This window comes from Ictidomys tridecemlineatus, chromosome 2 (genome assembly GCF_052094955.1).
Source record: "Ictidomys tridecemlineatus isolate mIctTri1 chromosome 2, mIctTri1.hap1, whole genome shotgun sequence".
In the NCBI taxonomy this organism is placed as follows: Eukaryota; Metazoa; Chordata; class Mammalia; order Rodentia; family Sciuridae; genus Ictidomys; species Ictidomys tridecemlineatus.
This window is the reverse complement of record NC_135478.1, coordinates 45358088-45376835: the sequence shown is the minus strand read 5'-3', so window position 1 is coordinate 45376835 and position 18748 is coordinate 45358088. Positions and strand designations below refer to the sequence as shown.

Here is an 18748-nt window from a genome sequence, read left to right as displayed (position 1 = left end):
TGCACTGCTGTGCATAGCTGCTTGTCACTGTGAAAACTACAATGATGTTATAGTTTTAAGAAATAGTTTTCTAAATTGTTCACAAACACAAAAAGATGAGAGTTTCCACAGTTCACTTCAACCATGCAGGTCTCACCCTTGCATTTGCACAGGAAAGAGATTTGCCATTGTCTTCTCCCTCTCATGAGGAGTCAGACCAGCTGGGACATTTTAAGTCCCTTTCATTAAAAAAAAAAAAAAAAAAAAAGAAAAGAAAAAAAAGGTTAAGGTCAAAATAAGTATGATAAACACAGTAGTTTCTATTCTCTATACTCAAGGATGAAAGACTAAACAACAACAACAAAAAATGTGACATTAAAATTCACTAAAGTATGATGAAGATTTTTCTTCTCTTGCAACATAATTAAGGAGGAAAAGAGGGGTTTTGGAAAACAATAGATTTTACCTTTAGTAAATTTGGTGTTTTAAATGAATCCAGTAGTTAATTTTACAGCTGTACATTCCTTAGATTTATATGTGTCTAATTATCTGAATGACTGACACTTCCAAGTTTTACGGTTGATTCTGAAGAGCAGTGCACTTAAACTCATACGAAGTATATTTTTACTCACAAGAAAAATAGTAATTAAGTTGCATTTTACATTAATGAGCTCATCTTTGTACTTTTGAAGTTTTAGCCTTTTGGTTGAAGCTTCTTTAAAAGTTTCTAAATTCCAATACTGTGACTTTCCATAAGACAAACTTTGTGATTGGACTTAACCTTTTTACCTACAGAGTGTCAGCACCCCTCTCTGATATAAACTCCTTACCAAACAGTAGTTCAGGGTCAAGGTTATCACATGAAAACAGACTGCAGGTTTCAGTCTCTTCCTTTTCCTATGGGTGAACACGGCAAAGTCATAGCACAGACAGAGCAGCACGCTGACATCTGAGAGCTGCAACGCCACAGGTAAATTAATGTGCTTCCCACTGTTCCCAGTCAAGGAGCAGACTAGATTCTTCAGCAACACATTGTGAAGCCATCTTATCTTCCAATCGCCTTCTCCCTTAAAGGTAATAGTCTACTGTCTGTAGTGTAAGCAAATAACTCAGTGAAGTTGTGAAAAATTGGTTAGGGGCACTTGGAGACCCCAATCCTCTGTTTTTAATAACAAAGTTATATATTTTTTAAAATTTTTTTTAGTTGTTGATAGACCTTTATTTTATTTATTTATATGTGGTGTTGAGAATAGAACCCAGCGCCTCACACATGCTAGGCAACTGAGTTACCGCTGAGCCACAGCCCCTCATAACAGAGTTATATTGATCAGTTTTTTGATATCTGCTACATTTAGGGACACAAATATTATTTTACTTCTGTTCAGAAGTAGACTTGAAATAGACTAAGGAGAAAAACTTCATTACACAATCCAGCTGCTTCTCACTACATTATGAAAGTATTTTCACATATACTTTGGAGGAAGAAAGGTGGGTGAACTCTACAGCATAATTAATACATTGCTTCACCATAGGTGACAGGATCACAACAATAGATAGTTGGAAGACTGCCCTGAGGGAGCATGTCCCTAGGAAACACTCATTCATTATAAAATTTGGCTTCCCAAAGGGTGTCTCTTGTCTACACAAAGGTGGTTTGGCATACTCAGATATGCTATGTAAAAATAACTCTCAGATAAAATAATCCAGAAATAATGCTACAATTATTTGACATGTATAATCAGCATATGGAGTAAGTTAACCAAATGATGGAATGAGCACACACTAGTGGTTTAGGCATGACCTGCTTTGATTCTGGAAAAAGGAGAGCCTTAAGGGAGTGGGATATAAACCTGTGGGAAAAGAGCCATGATAACACACAAACTTCTCTCCAAAAAGGTAGGCAGGCTGGGCTAGTAGAGGAGGACTGCCCATTCAGGAAGCAGGGATACAGTCTGAATCATCCCCCTTGCTCAGTGTGTGATGCAGAGCTGTGCCAAATTTAGGATAGATGCTTTGGGATCAACTGAGTGGCTGCTATTGTTATTATTCTTACTTTTGCTCTTCCTATCTATATCAATGTTGTTACTACTGTAGCTCAAGTGACAGCTAGTGTTTTCTATAAGGGGCTTGACAACATATATTTTAAGTTTTGAAAGAAGAGTTGTCTGACTCAGCAAGTTGGAGTCTAGCTATATTTAAATTTTTTTGTTTACAAACAATAAATCTTTTAAACAATATTTTTAGTTGTAAATAACTTTATTTGTTTTTATGTGGTGCTAAGGATTGAACCCAGTGCCTCACATGTACTAGGCAAGCATTCTGACACTGAGCCACAACCTCAGCCCTGAACAGTGAATTTTTAAAGTAGTTATAAGTGTGCCCTACATGTATCCACATTCATAAAAAAAATAAGTGTGGTTGTGCTCTAATAAAACTTTATTTGGAAACAAAGATGACAGCTGATTGTAACAGCTGGCCCATGGGCCACAGCTTGCCAACCCAGGTCAAAGCTCAAAGCTGAGTCTACACTGAGAGAAATACTCAGATTTAATGAAAGCATGGACTATTTTAAAAATGGTGAATTCCACATTTTCTTTCATTTGTATAAACAGAATAAGCCTTCACCACCGCTTGGACAAGATTTGTGGGCCTTCTCGTGTACTACCTTGCTTAGGAAAACATCCCTTACATTGTAATGTACCTGATCCCACAGGCACTGGAAATCACTGTTTGACCCATATGTAAGTTTCAGGGTCATACAAACTATAACAGGTACAAAATGAATGAGACCCGGTCCCTGCCTTCAAAGGTCTCCCATCCAGATCATGAGGTTCTATTTTAAAAAAGTATTATCAGTGTTATATAATATTGTAAGCTAGCTGGGTCAGGCAAACCCTTGGCTGAGGCTGGTAGAAAAATGACCACCTCAAAAGATCATGGACAGAATTCCTGCTCTGGAGAGATTAAATTTGTGAGTTAAGGTGTATGGGGTGTGTTGTCTAGCATTAAACAAACCCAGTTTTGGAGAGGGATTCTCTCTCCTACCAACTGGGTGACCTTGGACTTCAATTCTGCCATCTTTAAAGCAGGGATAGTTTTACTGTATTTGCAGTTTTTGTGAGATGGAAAATTGATGGATACTGAATACCAAGGGTAATTGTTTATCACATAGAAAGTATTTAATATATAGATATAGTCTGACTTTAAATTATGAACATTTTCAAGCAATTTCAATTTTTACCTTTGCATTTAAAGCATGGGGATGTGCCATCTGTCATTGAGAGCCCTGCAATATTCTCCAAATTTAGAAAAACTGTTTACTTCTCTGAAGACAGACAGTTTTAACTTAAATTATGTCTCTTCAATAGCCATAACAGACAAGAAGCACATTTGTAATTACTGGTCCTACTTGAAAGCTATTTCTTTTCCTTCTTAAGCAATTTTTATTTCCAGGTGAGCACAGACACTCCCTCTTTCTTTTAAGAACTGCTTTCTGTCACAGCTTCTGTGACTCTTGCAATGTGTTTGCCTTTTTTTAAAAATAATTTTTTTAAGAGAGAGAAAGAGAGAATTTTTCAATATTTATTTTTTAGTTTTCGTCAGACACAACATCTTTGTTTATATGTGGTGCTGAGGATGGAACCCAGGCCGCACACAGGCCAGGAGAGAGCACTACAGCTTGAGCCACATCCCCAGCCCCGTGTTTGCCTTTTATCAGATTCTTTTCTCCTGGATGGGGCACACACCGTCCGTGTTCATCGCATCTCCGGTATCCACCCTGGCATGTGGGGTGTGAGAGGTAGCTCAGTAACTACATGGATGTAGTGGATGCCTTACAGCTCTGCTCATGCTGTCATTTTGCTCATCAAACATTCCTATGCTAGAGCAAAAGCTAAGTTCTGTTTACATTATATCAATTTTAAGTCTAAATTAACAGATTCCAAACTAATAAGGTTTTCTGAGAGATCCTGATGTAATTGCATATGCAATTTTTGATAACTGTTGGAAAGAATCCTCACTTGTATTTTCTCACATGTCTCCCTTGAATTTTTCTGATCATCTGACACCCAACAAAATCGAGAGGCTATGAATAGAAATGTCAGGGGCTGGGTGGTAGAGCACTTGCCTAGGTGAGGCACTAGATTCAATCTTCAGCACCACATAAAAACAAATAAATTTTAAAAAGGTTATGGTCTTTAAACAAAAAAAAACTAAACTAAACAAAAAATAGAGATGTCAGCTTTCTCTTCACTGTCTCTTAAATGAGAGGAATACATCTCTACTGTATGTTGCTCAACGTGACTACAGACCACATAGCACATGCCAGCAAGGGCCATTTTTTCCTGGAGTATTTCTTCTTTGTGGCAATACCCAAGGTTAGAATATGGCTGCCAAACTAGAGCCCTTCAACTCTGTGCCAAGACTTTGTCAATTTTAAGAATGACCTCTTAGAACAACTTTGGGGGGATCAATTTAAATCCAACTCGAGAGAGTGTCTTAGCAGTTGTCAGTGTATTCCTGGCTCTTCCAATGGTCAGGAAAGTAAATCATAATCAAATCTCCATGTAAGTTCACATTCATATTCATATTCATATTCTTTCACAGCTTTTCTTTTACTGAATGAAACTGAAACTCCTGAGTTAGAGAACGCAGAATTCAGACGAAGGCACGTATGTGACTGCTGTAACCTCCAAAAATCAAATTATGCAAAACACATACAATTACCCCCATTCCCTGCTTGAATAAAAGGAGACTTTTCCCCCTCCCAAGACTTATGAATGATCTGAAATCTACTTTTCTTGGCATATCAAGTTGCCCATCCATCTCTAGCTATTGGTACTTGTTCAAACTGGTATAATGGTTCTGCATGGGCTGATCCTAAAGGGTCCCTGAATTTATATTTAATCTAGAGAAAAGTGCAGTAATCAATCTTTCCCAGGGTCTGAGAGAGCTATTGTATTCCACCTGATGACGTAGCTTGTGCAACTATTGTTATGGCTTTCTGCCCTCATGACTCAATGACTCAAAAATGAACACTGTTAGACAATCTGAACTGGCAGAGGCATCCTCTGACAGAGGGAGCTCGTGTCAGGGAGTAGGTCATTACTGGAGAGTTTTTCCCCAAGGTTGAGGCAGCAGTTATCACTGGAGCCATTGCATTCTGCAGAGAAAGTATCAATATAAAGCCTTGCAAAGTGCTACCGACTGAACCAGGAGCCCAAGGAAATCTTGCCCTCTGCTGTAACACCTCTATTCCCTGTCTGCTCCCAGGAGTTTGACTCCAGTCATTTGGCTGGGGAAAAAAATGATTAAGCAACCTCCCTGCCTGTTTTATTCTTCATAAATCTCAAGAAAAAGAATAATAACCAAAGCCTTCCAATAGAGTAGAAGTGACGGAGTGGAAGAGTAGGATGCAGTCTTTTAGAAGAGCTGGTTCAAGGCCATGTTCCTGGTGGGAAGGAATCTGCTAAGGGGCTCTGAACCCTCATAAAGTAGGTCAAGGTTCTATGTCCTAGAACACAAAAGGAATCATGTGAATCTACCACCTAGGAGCCAGAAGAGCAGCTGGCTTCCTAGGCCAGATCATGAGCAGATCCACTCAGTCTTAGCATATCACAAGACTTCTGCTGGGGCAGGACTAGCAATAGAAGGAAAACTGCCCGTTTGCAGAAGGACACCCGCCCCATTCAAAGTCTCTAATGCCCGTCTCCATTACAAGGAAAGAGAACAAGGACTCAAAGAGAACAAAAGGAGAATGAACATACAAATTTCAAGTGGATTATTTTAACTGAATCCAACCACAATATAAGAGCTGTTCAGACTTGGATATAACCCAATGAGGCTGGGCAGGTTGGCATTTCAGGTGGATATGGAAGAAACAACCTGCAGCTCATCCCAGGGACAATGATAGGAGAAAGGGATGAGGAAAGCTTAGGGGACAGACTGAAAACTGTTGCAGGTGGGTATCTTGTAAGAGAGCATGCACCTTCTATATCATGCACAGGTGGGGAAAGGTTGGCCATCCTCTTGGATACCCCAAGCATACTGGAATGTGGTCATGGACAAAATTCTGGGGGAAAACCCCCAGAGCTCACCTTATCTGATAACCCAGCATTGGGGGAGAAAGAGCTGCCCCAAAGCATGTTGTAGCCCTTCCATGTCTTGGCATCTTCACTTCCTAGATCAGTAATCCTCAGAGTGGGTCCACCACACATAGCCTGGTTTATCATGTTCTTCTTGCCACCTGTGTTTCCCAAGTCATATTAACTTGAGCTTTAGAAATCCTTCCATACAAAACTGCCCATAAAAAATCCCTCATCCACTCAATCAGCAAATATTTATGGGACTCCTGCTGTGTTCCAGGCCCTGTGCTGAGCTATTGGGATAAAATGGTGAACAAACACAAGCAAGTGTCCTGCTGCATTGATGGATCTATAACTTCATGTGGATGGGGGTGGCTAGAGAGTAGAGGTGCTCATTAAATAGTTATGCAGAAAAAAAATGTAAAATGTGCCACAGAGGGAAAACAGAACACCTTGCATGTGACAGATGCCTCGCACTACTCAAAGTAGCTCTTCCCTCTCAAATTTTCTTTCCTTAAGACACTTTAATTTCAGGAAACAAAGTTGTTCTGCATTTCTACAGACCTCTAAGAAGCTTGTCTAGCTAGAGGATGCCAGTTACACCAAGACTCAGTTTAAGCCAGGGATGGCAGAGGTTCTCCTGTCAGCTCTGATCCATGGGTGATGGCCTCCAAGATTACTAGGTTGAAAAGAGTTTGAAGATGAGCAAAAAATACTGTGAGTGATAAATGTGTGGAAAATGAATTACCCTTCCTGTGTCCAACTAAAGTTATGAATACTCTCAATGCTCATTCACTCAGCAGAGTGTCTTCTATGTACTAAACGCAGAAGTGGGAGAAAGAGGTTGGTTTGCAAAGAACACCAGCTCTAAAACAAAGCATCATCTAGGTGTCTGTAAGTCAGCACTTCATCTTATTCATTCATTCATCCAACAAATACTTAATGGTCATCAACTGTAACAGTCACTGGGCTTGGTGCTGAGGACACAGTGGTAAGCATGATGGACTGGGTTCTGCCTTCCTGAAATACAAAGTCTCATGGGCGAGAAAAGCAATATACTGGTAAACATATGTGATTTAAGCTAAAGATAATCTAAAGGAATGAAGCGATAAAGAATTACAAAGGAGAGTGTATAGTTTATAGCAAGAGAATGAAAGCATCACCCCTCTGTGATGAAGACATTTGAACTTAGCTCCAAGGAATGGAGGAAATGAGAATACTTATGGGCAGACCATGGGGAATGGCATACCAGACAGGGGGAGAAATAAGTATAAAAGCTGAGAGCTTAGAAGAAGAAGAAAACTGGTCCCACCTCAGGGGCTTTGCATTTGCTGTTCATTCTGCCTAGAATGTTCTTTTTTTCCCAGATGTGCCCATATCTGGCTCCCTTCAATCTTTCTTCAAATCTCACCTTCTTTGTGAGTTGTTTCCTTAAACTCTAACCTCATTATTTCCTGTTTCCCTTTCTTTTTCCTCAGTACTTGTCATTATAAAAATATTATATGCTAAAGTGAACTACATAAAATTGCCCATTCAAAAAAAATCAACCTATATGAAGGACAATTTCATAGGGGTCAACCTAACATTTCCCTTTGTAGATTATTCCCCCAAACCCATCTAGAACATTAGTTCTCTGAGGACAGGGATGTTGATTTTGTTCACTGTATTTCCAGCACCCAGAACAGTACTTGACACAAAGCAAACTCAAGGTCAATAGCTCTTCAATGAATAAAAAAATGGGACTCAGAGTTTCAGTTTCAATTAAAATTAGAAAAAAAAAACTAACTGCTAACAGGTGCTCCTGGGAAAGGCAATTTTGTTTAAAAATATCCTGGGCCTCTTTGAGAATGCACAGGAAAAAACTTTCAGTATATGTTTTGGTTCACTGAGCACCAGGGATATACTGTAAGGAACAAAGATCACAGAGGGAAAGGAGGAGGCCTTTGTGTATATACTTATCCAATTTGAGATTCTTGTCATTTTATTCTCCTCCCCCCAATTTGGGCTGCTACCCCTTCCTGATGCCCAAACTATTCTAACCAGAAGCCCCATAATCATAATCTTTTCAAAAAACATCCTTCTGGTTGCCCTGCTTAAGTTCAGAGCAGTAATTAACCCCCACAACCCTCTGCCTTTTGAGACCCTCATTTAACATACACTTCTAATCTGATACATTCAGCCTCCTACAGGGCTGGATGAAACATGGAAAGAGGAGACAATGGGACACAACCCCAGAGTGGAAGACCCACCTCGCTGGGCTGGGAAGAAAGCCCATGGGAACTCATGCAGAGAGGCATTGTGTCAACATGGGTTCTAAGAGCATGTTAACTGAATTCCACAGCTGAGCTCAGGGCCAGCATGCACTCAGACACCAGGGAAATGGACTTCCCAGAGTTGTGGCCTGGAGCAGGATACAAAGCACTCTGGGATTCGCTGGCTCTGTGGTCTTTCGTCAACTTCATGATGCTGTGGTATTCCCCTTTCTCGTGGTTGGCTCTCAGGGTACTGAGGTCTGGGTCCTGTCCCTGGGCACATCAGCGGTTGCCCACAGCCTTGGCTTACAGGTGATGACATGTATGCTCACTAGGCAGGTTTGGCTGTGCAAGGCCAGGCCTTCCTGTAGAGGTTCTCATCTCCCCCGGACCCTTGGCCTTCAGCCTGGGTGGCTGCCACCAGGTAAACAGCACAGTCTGGCTCAGTGAGATGACCCATATGGGCTTTCCTTAGCCTTGGCCAGTCATGGGGAACATAATATGCCTTTCCAGTCAATTAGCTTTATTTTTTATTTATAAAAGGAAGCCCTTGGCAAAATAATAAGCCATTAATATTAACTAATTACTAATATTAATTTTAACATAGTTAAGAGAATGGCACATTTTACAAGTTTAAGAGACATAAAATACAAGCCTAGTTTAGTTCTAGTTCTTGCCTCATTAAATTTTAAACTGTTACAGGTTACTGCTTATATCAACACTCATTCTCATTTCAAGGTGAGAACAAACTAGAGGACAAATCTTAATCCACTGGACATTTTAGAAGAGTCAACAGCCCAACTTTTTTTGGAAGGGCCCCAGTATGTCCTTCCACATTTAATCTCCTTACTCAGTGTTCAAAAGACCCAACTGCAGGGGAAAACCCTCCTCTGTCTTTAATGTACTATTTCCTCCTACTTTCCTTGCTTATTGATATAGGAGAGAGAGGGCGGGAGAGAAAGAGAAAAAGGACAAGGGAGGGGATAAGAGAGAGAGAGAGAGAGAGAGAGAGAGAGAGAGAGAGAGAGAGAGAGAGAGAGAGAGAGAGAGAGAGAGAGAGAGAGGGAGGGAGAGAGAGAGAGAAGGAGGCAGGGAGGCAGGCAGAAAGAAAAAAGGAAGGACAGATAATATGAACAAATGAGAAAAAATGAGACAGAAAAAAGATCCCGAGAATGCTCTCCTCCAGGCCTGGCTAATAAAATCAAACGGGGGGCTGGGGATGTGGCTCAAGCGGTAGTGCGCTCGACTGGCATGCGTGCGGCCCCGGGTTCGATCCTCAGCACCGCATACCAACAAAGATGTTGTGTCCACCGAGAACTAAAAAAAATAAATATTAAAAATTCTCTCTCTCTCTCTCCTCTCTCACTCTCTCTTTAAAAAAAAATTAAAAATATAAAATAAAATGGGGAAAATCCTCTCTCTTCCTGATCCTCTGATAAATATGGTAGCAATTAGTCATGACCCCCAAATCAATGTTTCCCTGACAGTTTGGGGGTGAAGAGCTTTGTTGTACATGAGGCCAGTCAGCCCTATTGGCTTCCTCAGGGAAAGTCTGTGTGCTTGTGTAATATACACAACTGCTTTCCTCTAAGTAGAGGATAGCACATGTGAACCTGTGTACCAGGTAAGGAGAGGGACTGAGAAGGTAGCTAGGAGGTGGCCTCAGCCTAGCCTCCCTGGGCTGGGATAGAGCACCCAGAGATATGGCTAGAAAGGGCCCTGCTTCAAAGGCCTGCACATCAAAACATCATGTAATATTTTTTTCCCCAGTTATTCAGAAAGTTTGTTGTTTCTAAGTCTGGTAACTGACCAGATGAACAGGAATTACAAAAGACAGGCAAGCTATTGTTCTAGGCCCTAGACATGTAGAAGTAGGTCTGTCTACCGGGAGAGGAGACAATGGCTAAAATTGAGGGAAAGTATTATGGTTTGGATATGAGGTATCCCACAAAATCTCATAGTAGACAGCACAAGAATGTTTAGAGGTGAAATAATTAGACTGTGAGAACAGTAACCTCAACAGTGAATTAATTCATTTGATGAATTCACAATTTGAAAGGACTTCTATACTGGGTAACTATAGGCAGGTAAGGTGTGGCTGGACAAAGTAGGTCAGTGAAGGTATGCGTTTGAGGATTATATTTTGTCCCTTTTACCTCATTCATACTCCCACCCCCACTTCCTCACTACAATGAGCTGAGCAGCTTTCCTCTACCACGTCCTCCTGCCTCTCACCTCAGCCCAGAGTGATGGAGTTGGCCGACCATGGACTGAACTTCTGAAACCATGATCCCAGAATAAACTTTCCTCCTCTAAGTTGTTCTTGTCAGGCATTTTGGTTGCAGTGAGTACAGCTGACTAACCCAGGGAGAATATCATGAAGAGGAGTGTGGGACAGACTGTGATTTACCTCCTTGCGTACAACATGTGATGGGAAAGGTAGACACTCTCTCAGGGTGGGAGTCAGGAAATTGCTGAGTGAATAGTACAGGACTAATGTGAAACAGGGCCAGGGATTCACTGGGAAAATCCACTGGGGATTCTTGAAATCAGGGGAGGCAAGGAACACAGAGAAAAATCCTTAAAAGAAGTGGGCTTGAGTCACTTAAAAGAGTCTTGGAGGGACAGAAGGGGTCTGTTAAGGGACAAACTGTGAGTCAGCAAGACCTGTATTTTAATACTGGCTCTAGAATACTCTGAAGGTTATTATCTGTAACCCTGACCCTTTAACCTAGGTCTCTCTCACTGTCAGGTTCCTTTTCGTAAATGATACTCATCCCATAAGGTTACTAGAAGAGGAAAATGAAAAACCACATACAGAGTAATAGCACTATACCTGACACGACAAATATTAAGCATTAGTACTATAGTTAAAATTAGCATTAGCTTTAGTATTGGTGTAAATGATAGTCTTTCTGTGAATTTGAGTCCATTGGGCTAAAAGAATCTGGACTAAACAGTGGGAATATCTACAACTTCCTGACTTTTCTGACCCTCTTTTTACAAAGATCTACCTTTTGATTATAGGACCAAGTGCCCTCCTCCTCTCTTTCCCTTTCTCATCACATGAATAGTTAAAATCACATTAAAACAACAATAATAATATGAAGCATCTCATGAAAGAACGTGTGATTCTTCCTCAGGGACACATGGCTTCTCCAGGCAGAAGCACTCGGTGCTATGTGGTTCATACCTGGAGTCAATGTTCCTTGAAATCCAAGCCCTTGGGGCTTCAGTGCAGCATCTGAAGGCCCATGCAGCACTAGGTTTGGGGGCATCCAGCTACAACAGGAAATAACTTCAAACTGTGCTATAGTGAAAATGAAATTCAGGAGATGCTCTCTAGACACATATCTATATCTAGAGCTAGATGCCCTTAACTCACACCCAGTGACATACCTTTTAGGCCATCTCTACATGGGAAGCCCAGTAACAAAAGTGGGCACACAGTCCCCCACCCAGCCTGGAGGAAGGAAGGGAAAGCAACACTTTGTGTCTAATCTGAGCTTATTTATGGTAGGCTTAAGCTTTAATAGAAATCTTGCTCATTAGCCAGCAAGCCAAATTTGTGTGAGTTAATTTACAACTTGAAGACGTAATGTTATGGAGTAATCTAGACTTTGATTTATAGTAAATTTCCTACTGGCATGAATTTTTATACACCAGGCTTTAGCTGATCCCCCTAACCGACAAATAATGCTCAGCAATTAAACACTATTAGACAAACATGTTGTAACATACACTTTTACCCTTAATCCTGTATATAAATTTTATTCTTTACACTTGTGTGGTTCTCTTCCATATGTGAATTTCAGAATACTGTGCCCATTTGGTGTACTGTTTATCAGGTCAAAATGTGACATAGTTGACTATTTCCCCGATGAGGCAATTTTTGAAACATCCATTTTGCAAAGTTTCATTATTTTTTAAAAGAAATACTAAACTTTCAGGATACAGGAAATTTCCCGATGATATTTGCATCAAACTGCATAAGATTACTAAGGTTTATTGATGGTTGATAATGATTCCATTTTAATAAAATAAATCCAAATATCTATGAAAAATGATATTTAAAAATTTTCACAACAGGCATTTTAAAACTAGTGCTTATGCATATGCCTAGGCACAACTAAATGGACATACGTGTATGTATATGTGTATGCATATAGATTAGAAGCAGGTGTTCTTCAAATCCTCAAGGGCTACTGAGAGTGGCAACTATGGAGAAACCAGGACATACATTTGGGTAAGTCTGGCTGGTCCCAAAGACTCTATTTTTGGCACTTTTATTCCCAACTAATGGTGGTGTGATGCACAGGAAGAAGACCAAAAAGAGGGTGAGAGAAGGTTGAGCAGGAGCATTGGTAAGTGTACATTATGTGTCATGGACCTTGCTAGACATATTGTCCAGTTATTTATCATTTTTATTTTCAAAATCTTGATGTTGAAAAGATTTTTCAAAAGATTTTTTTTTCAAGATATGAAAGCCAGAATCGGTAAAGAAGAAGACTGAGACTCATACAATTACAAATGTTAAGTAAGCAAAAAACAACCACCCAAAATAAACAGCTTGCTAGACCCCCTACAAAAGAAGAGGTGTAAAATAAATGACAATTAAGTAAATACATTTTAGATAAATATTTTGATACATAAAAGAAGAAACCACAGGCCAATTCCATTCAAGACTATGACATACAAGCTGTAAGCCATTACTCTTATAAAGAAAACTCTAGCAGTAAAGGAATGGTATAAACATGGCCAAAGTAGGGTTTATTCAAGCAAAGTAAGAATTGTTTAATAATAGGAATTCCACAATATAACTCATCACTTTAAAAAGTCAAGAAAGGGAAAGATATATGTGATCATTTAAATCAATACTTCTTAATTATTAGTACACATCAAAATCATAGGTCTGAGTACTATCATGGCTAATCATGCTTTGCTTTAACTGGAGCAAGTATTGGTCTTTGGGAATTTTTACATACATATTTGTTTAAGAGCTACTAATTTTAAATCCAACAATTCCTGACATAAAATCATGAGAAACCAAGAATAAGAGCATTTATCTTTAATATAACCTATCACCTCTGAACAGTAAATATGGTAGTAGTGAAAAAGGGCAGCATCCCTATGAAAACTAGGTATAAGACAAAAATACACACTGTCAACATTAGAATTTAGTATTGTTCCAGATATTCTAACTAAAGTAATAAGACAAGAAAAAAATATTAAAATATAGCTATGGCAAAACAGAAACCCAGTTTATAGATCATATGATTATTTATTCACAAAGTATAAAATTTCAACTAAAAAACTACTTAAACTAAAAAAATAATAATAATTCAGGAAGTTGACAGGTTAAAAAAATGCCAGAGCTCTCCATTAACCTGCAAGGGCAACTCAAAAAGACAAGGAAAAAGCTTCAATTTATCATGGGCAACAGGAATGTTAAAAATCAATAAAAGACATAAAAAATCAATTATGAGTTCCGATTTTATAAATATCAAAATGGAAAAAAATGCATCTTAGATTTAAAACTTCAACAAATGACTACAATTACCATAACAAAATGTAAAAGGATAGCTGCAACATCTTCCAGTCTGTGTGTGGAGATGAGCATTTTACGTGCATATTTCATTTCCTACTCAGAAAAATCTTGTGTGGTTCGTGTCAAAATTATACCCCTTTTACAGATGCACCTTTTGCCCAAAGTTGGTAGGAGGCAAATCTTGGATTCCAATCTAGCCAGATGTGCCATGCTCCTAACCATGGCTCATGGCAAGTATCTGCCTCCACTGGGGCATCATATTCTGCAGTACTGTGTTGTGCATTATTAAGTGACGTGTCCAGAAGAACTCAGCTGCATGAGGGTCAAGACCCTTTCCACGTCAACTTTGACTAAAACCTCCTTGCTGGGGAATAGTAACAAAGGCCTTTGGAGGAGCTGTGGCTGATGTCTGGGGCCTCAGCTTGTGGTATGTCACCCAAATACATTTGGACATTCTGTTATGGCTGTTGATTTGGGCTCTTGCCCAAGACTTTGCATGAGACCTTGGACAAAGAAATCCGTCTCTGCCATACTGAATACTCTGTCAACATTCAAAATAGTGCTGAGGCAGTCACAGAGGTTCAGAAAGGAATATTCACAGGGCTGTGACATTTTGCAGAGGACATCCCATATTGCTCACTGTGTTTCAAGTTCAGACCTGCCCTTGAGACCTCTTCCATCACCCTGCATGTGAAACTGAAAGCAACACTAGAATTGTTGGCGGAGAAGCACTGGGAAGGGAATGAGACCCCATAGCCCTGAAACCACACCACAGCCCCCCGCCCCCACTAGCCCTGCTCTCTAGGGTAGGTGCTCAAAAAACATTCCTAGACTTCTCCATATGATCCTAATGGAGGCCTGCAGGGAGGAGCCATTTGTCATCTGTGAATTTTCAAGTTTATGTAACGCCTTCATTTTTTTAAACACTTTTTTTGTCATGCCTTGATTCTTTGCTTCCTTTACTTCTCCCAGAAAGTATAAAGAAATAAAATTTCCCTACATAAAAAAAAGACAAAGGCACACAGGATGGAAGAACAGAATAAGAGAGGCCTGTAAGATCCTTAGCTTGAAGTTACTAACCTTTCTAACAAGAAGGATAAAGTTGTAAAGAAAGAAGGGCAGAGGGGACCCCTCTTTGCTCTGCTCCTCTCAGGGGCATCCTATACAAATTCCCACTGTAACTCTGATACAGTCTTTTGTAATCTTAAAGTTTCTTCACAGCTTGGCTGGAATTCCTCTCCTTTCCAACTTTCCAGGAGAGACAGCCCACTGAGGAGGTTCTGCTGGAGCCAGGCCTACATTCTTGGTGATGGGTGACCTGGAGTCTCATCTACAGGGGGTGCCAGCATTTCCCTGGCTGCTGTAGTCAGTGTCATTGATGTTTCTGCCTATTCCCAACTCCCTAAACCCTCACCACTTCCTCCTGCATCCTTTGATTTCAGGCACCATCATCCAGCTGTTTAATCTGACCAGAAAGGCTAGATTTCTCTCATGAGGTTCACTCCATTTATTCATCCCAAATCACTATCCCACATGTCATAACCCCAATAAGCTCCTTACTGACTGTTCAACTTTCATCCATTTATTCAACAAACACTGAGTCCTTACTATGTTCCAGGAACTATTCTAGGTATTGGAATCAAAGCAGGAAGAAAACAAACACACAATTAAAATATGAAGGGGAAGTGACGTGGGGGACAAAAAAGCACTGTGATCCTAAGAATATGGTTCTAGGTTCTAGGGGGTGGCTGGCAAGAAGAAGACTCTCCTGTTCCCATCCTCTGCTAGTGCCTCTCTTTCTCCCATGTTGTAGTCAGAACCATCTTTTCAAGGTACAAATCAGATCAAGTCACCTACTTGGAAACATCCACTCCTCAAATGATCCTCAACAAATAGTACCCAGAGGGTTGCAGTAATTACTCATGAAAGCTTGAAGTGAAGGATTTTTATTTTTACAAATACCTGGACTTTGCATGGGGAAAGAGTGCTCAGAACAAAGAGTCACAGGCTCTGCAGATGCCTGCATGGGATCCAGTGCTAGCTTGGCCATTCCTTGGCCCAGGTACCAGGCTGGGTCTCAATTTCCACATGGATAAAAAACAACAAATATTTAAAGTACCAAGATGATAGCACTAAGGTAAGGGCTAAATGAGACAAGCCAAGGTAAACATTCATCATGGTGCCTAAAGTATTTATTTTTTTAATATGATCACATAAATAAATACCTTTCTTTTTTGGCATTTGGGAGTAAACCCAGGGACTACATCCCCAGCCCTTTCTATTTTTTATTTTGAGACAGAGTCTTACTAAGTTATTTAGGTTCTCATTAAGTTGCTGAGGCTGGCCTTGAACTTGTGATCCTCCTGCCTAGCTTTCTGAGTTGCTGGGATTACAGAGTGCCATGTGTCTAGCAAACACCTTTCTTGATCCGACAGCCCACCTGTGATTGTTAAATTTACCTGTGCTATATTAATCCAAAGTGAAATCTACTTTTTAAAACTATTTTTCTTTCTCTTTCTCTTAAAACTGATGATCCTAAAAAAAAAAAAAAACTTTTCTGATGGAATCATTTTATAATATTGTTATTATTTACAAACTAAATTCAGAGACAGGTTGATGCCATCATCTGGATACACTTATCACCTGGGCTGACTGAGGAGGAGAATGCCCAAACTTGACCAAATATGAAAGATTTCTTGGGTGACAAAGTGTTATGATTATGATGGCTTGCTCCTCCAGTTGATCATGTGAAGATCACCAAATACACATTTGCAAGGCAAGGTTCGAACACTGAAGGCCACATGGATATTAAAAAGATAAAACAATAACTAAGAAAATTTGGTTAACTGTCAGATACTCAAAATGGTATTGTATTCCACTTGTTCATGTCATTCATCCCAACCACTTAGGTTACCACATTCATTTCCTTCAAAGATTTTAAAAATTAATTTCACATGATTAAGACAACTATTTTAAACTAGACCACTTTCTTTCCATAAGAGAAAGAAGTAGTTTTTATAATAGATAAAATGCATTGAAAAACAGACTATGACCTTTTAGGAAGACAATTCTCATGAGACGTATAAAAGGAGGCAAAATTATTTGTCTTTGTGTGCATGTGTGGTTTTCATTAAAAAAACAACAAAAAGCTCTGATGTCATTGTGATTTTCCCCTACATCTCTACAGAGGAATAGGATGAAGCCCGAGAAGGAACTCAACTTGTTTTATAGGAGATTTAAAATATACAGATATGGCACAGAAGTTAATCATTTTCCATCTTTTATGGAAAGTAAAGAGTTTCAAAGAGTTTCTACAGAGCTTGTCATGTTTCTTCATTTTGGTTACCAATTTATGGGACTGTGTGAAAAAGGCTGCCTGGTAAGGTCACAGGACTCGAACTGGTCATATCAACAAAAGGACTCTGTGAGACTTTGAAATACTTCATATAAACTCATAAATTATTCCTGTAGTTAAAAAGCCTCAAGATGGTCTGTTCAGTGTTTTTGAGTCCCCTCCTAACATGGATGGCATGGAAAGCTTTCTTCACCCTTCACATTTTGCTACCGACCATTCCCTTCCTTTTCCTCTTACAATTTTTTTTTTTTTTTTTTTTGCCGGAGATTGAACCACTGAGCCACATCCCCAGCCCTTTTTATATATTTTAGTTTGAGACAGGATCTCCCTAAGTTACTAAGGCTGGCTTGTGATCCTCTTGACTCAGCCTCTTGAGCCGCTGGGATTACATGAGTGCAACCACCAAGCACAGCTACTCTTGCATTTTTCTAGTTTTTTCTTGGTTCTACTAAAAAAATAATAGAAATCCACAGAGTTACAATAACTTAGTTGAAATCTTCCTTGATGTTCAAGTTATGCTTTAATCACCATCCACATGAAGCCTGCAGGGGAAATGCCCCTGAGCCTCTTAGTATTTGTTGGGAATTAGTTCTTTGCTCATGGCTGGGAATTGCTGCTAAAGCCAGAGTTTCCTGAAGTGCCAACAAAGGAAAGACACTTAGGCTTTCATTGTGTATTACTCAGCCATTAACATATGTGGAGACTCTGGCTCTGAGAAGAATAGGGCAGATGGACATTTAAGCAAAGATTCAGAAGAGAAGCTTGATAAGGGCAGGAACCAAGGGCTCAAAGGGGTAAAAGTTCCTTTCACCTTCCTGCACATCTTCTTGGAAAAGGTGTCTGCAGGGTTAGTCCTTGAAGGGACAGTACAAAGGGCATTTGCCTCACAGGGAATGCAAAAAGAACTACCTGGAGGGGATATCATTCAGGGCACAGCTGGCAAACCTCAAAATAAGTCCTGAGCTGAAGGTTCCAGCTCACCCTTTGATGGTTTAGATGAGGGTGGGCTTCATAAATTAACCAGCATTATTATCCTTTGATTTCTCAGTAAATTTCACTTTATTTATTTTAGAAAACAGATGCTATGAAACTTGTAAAGTTTAAAAATTTCTGTCCCCACTTTCTCACTTCCTTCTTTTAGGTATCCTTTTGATATTAATTGAATCTCTACCTTCTTGCTAACTCCATAGGCAATAGCTACTTACTGTGGTTCTTACAATGAGTGTCCTTCCACCTTGCCCAACCCCTCAATGCCCGGCATTCCCCACCCTCAACCCTCCCCCACACTGTGGGCTTCACAAGGTAGTGAAAGGTGCTCCACCTGGTGTCAATGAAAAGTTAGTGCAGGCCGCATCTTAGGATTGCTGACTAGATGAGCCCTAGACTATTACTTGGGGTTGGTTCTCTTTACTGGCCTATACAAAGCCAGCTCTGCACCACCTTCTGCTCACAGACTTTGTTTTTGCTCTGCCCTTCTGAGTTCATGCTGATTGTTTCTGATCACTTCTTTAACATTTCAAGGTCACAAGGA

At 39.9% G+C, this 18748-nt stretch overlaps 1 protein-coding gene across 19 annotated transcripts in view; it reads right to left on the bottom strand.

The window, feature by feature from the left end:
* Positions 1–18748, bottom strand: part of Erc2 (ELKS/RAB6-interacting/CAST family member 2) — an 873922-nt gene that overhangs the window by 235654 nt on the left and 619520 nt on the right. The window lies entirely within an intron of this gene.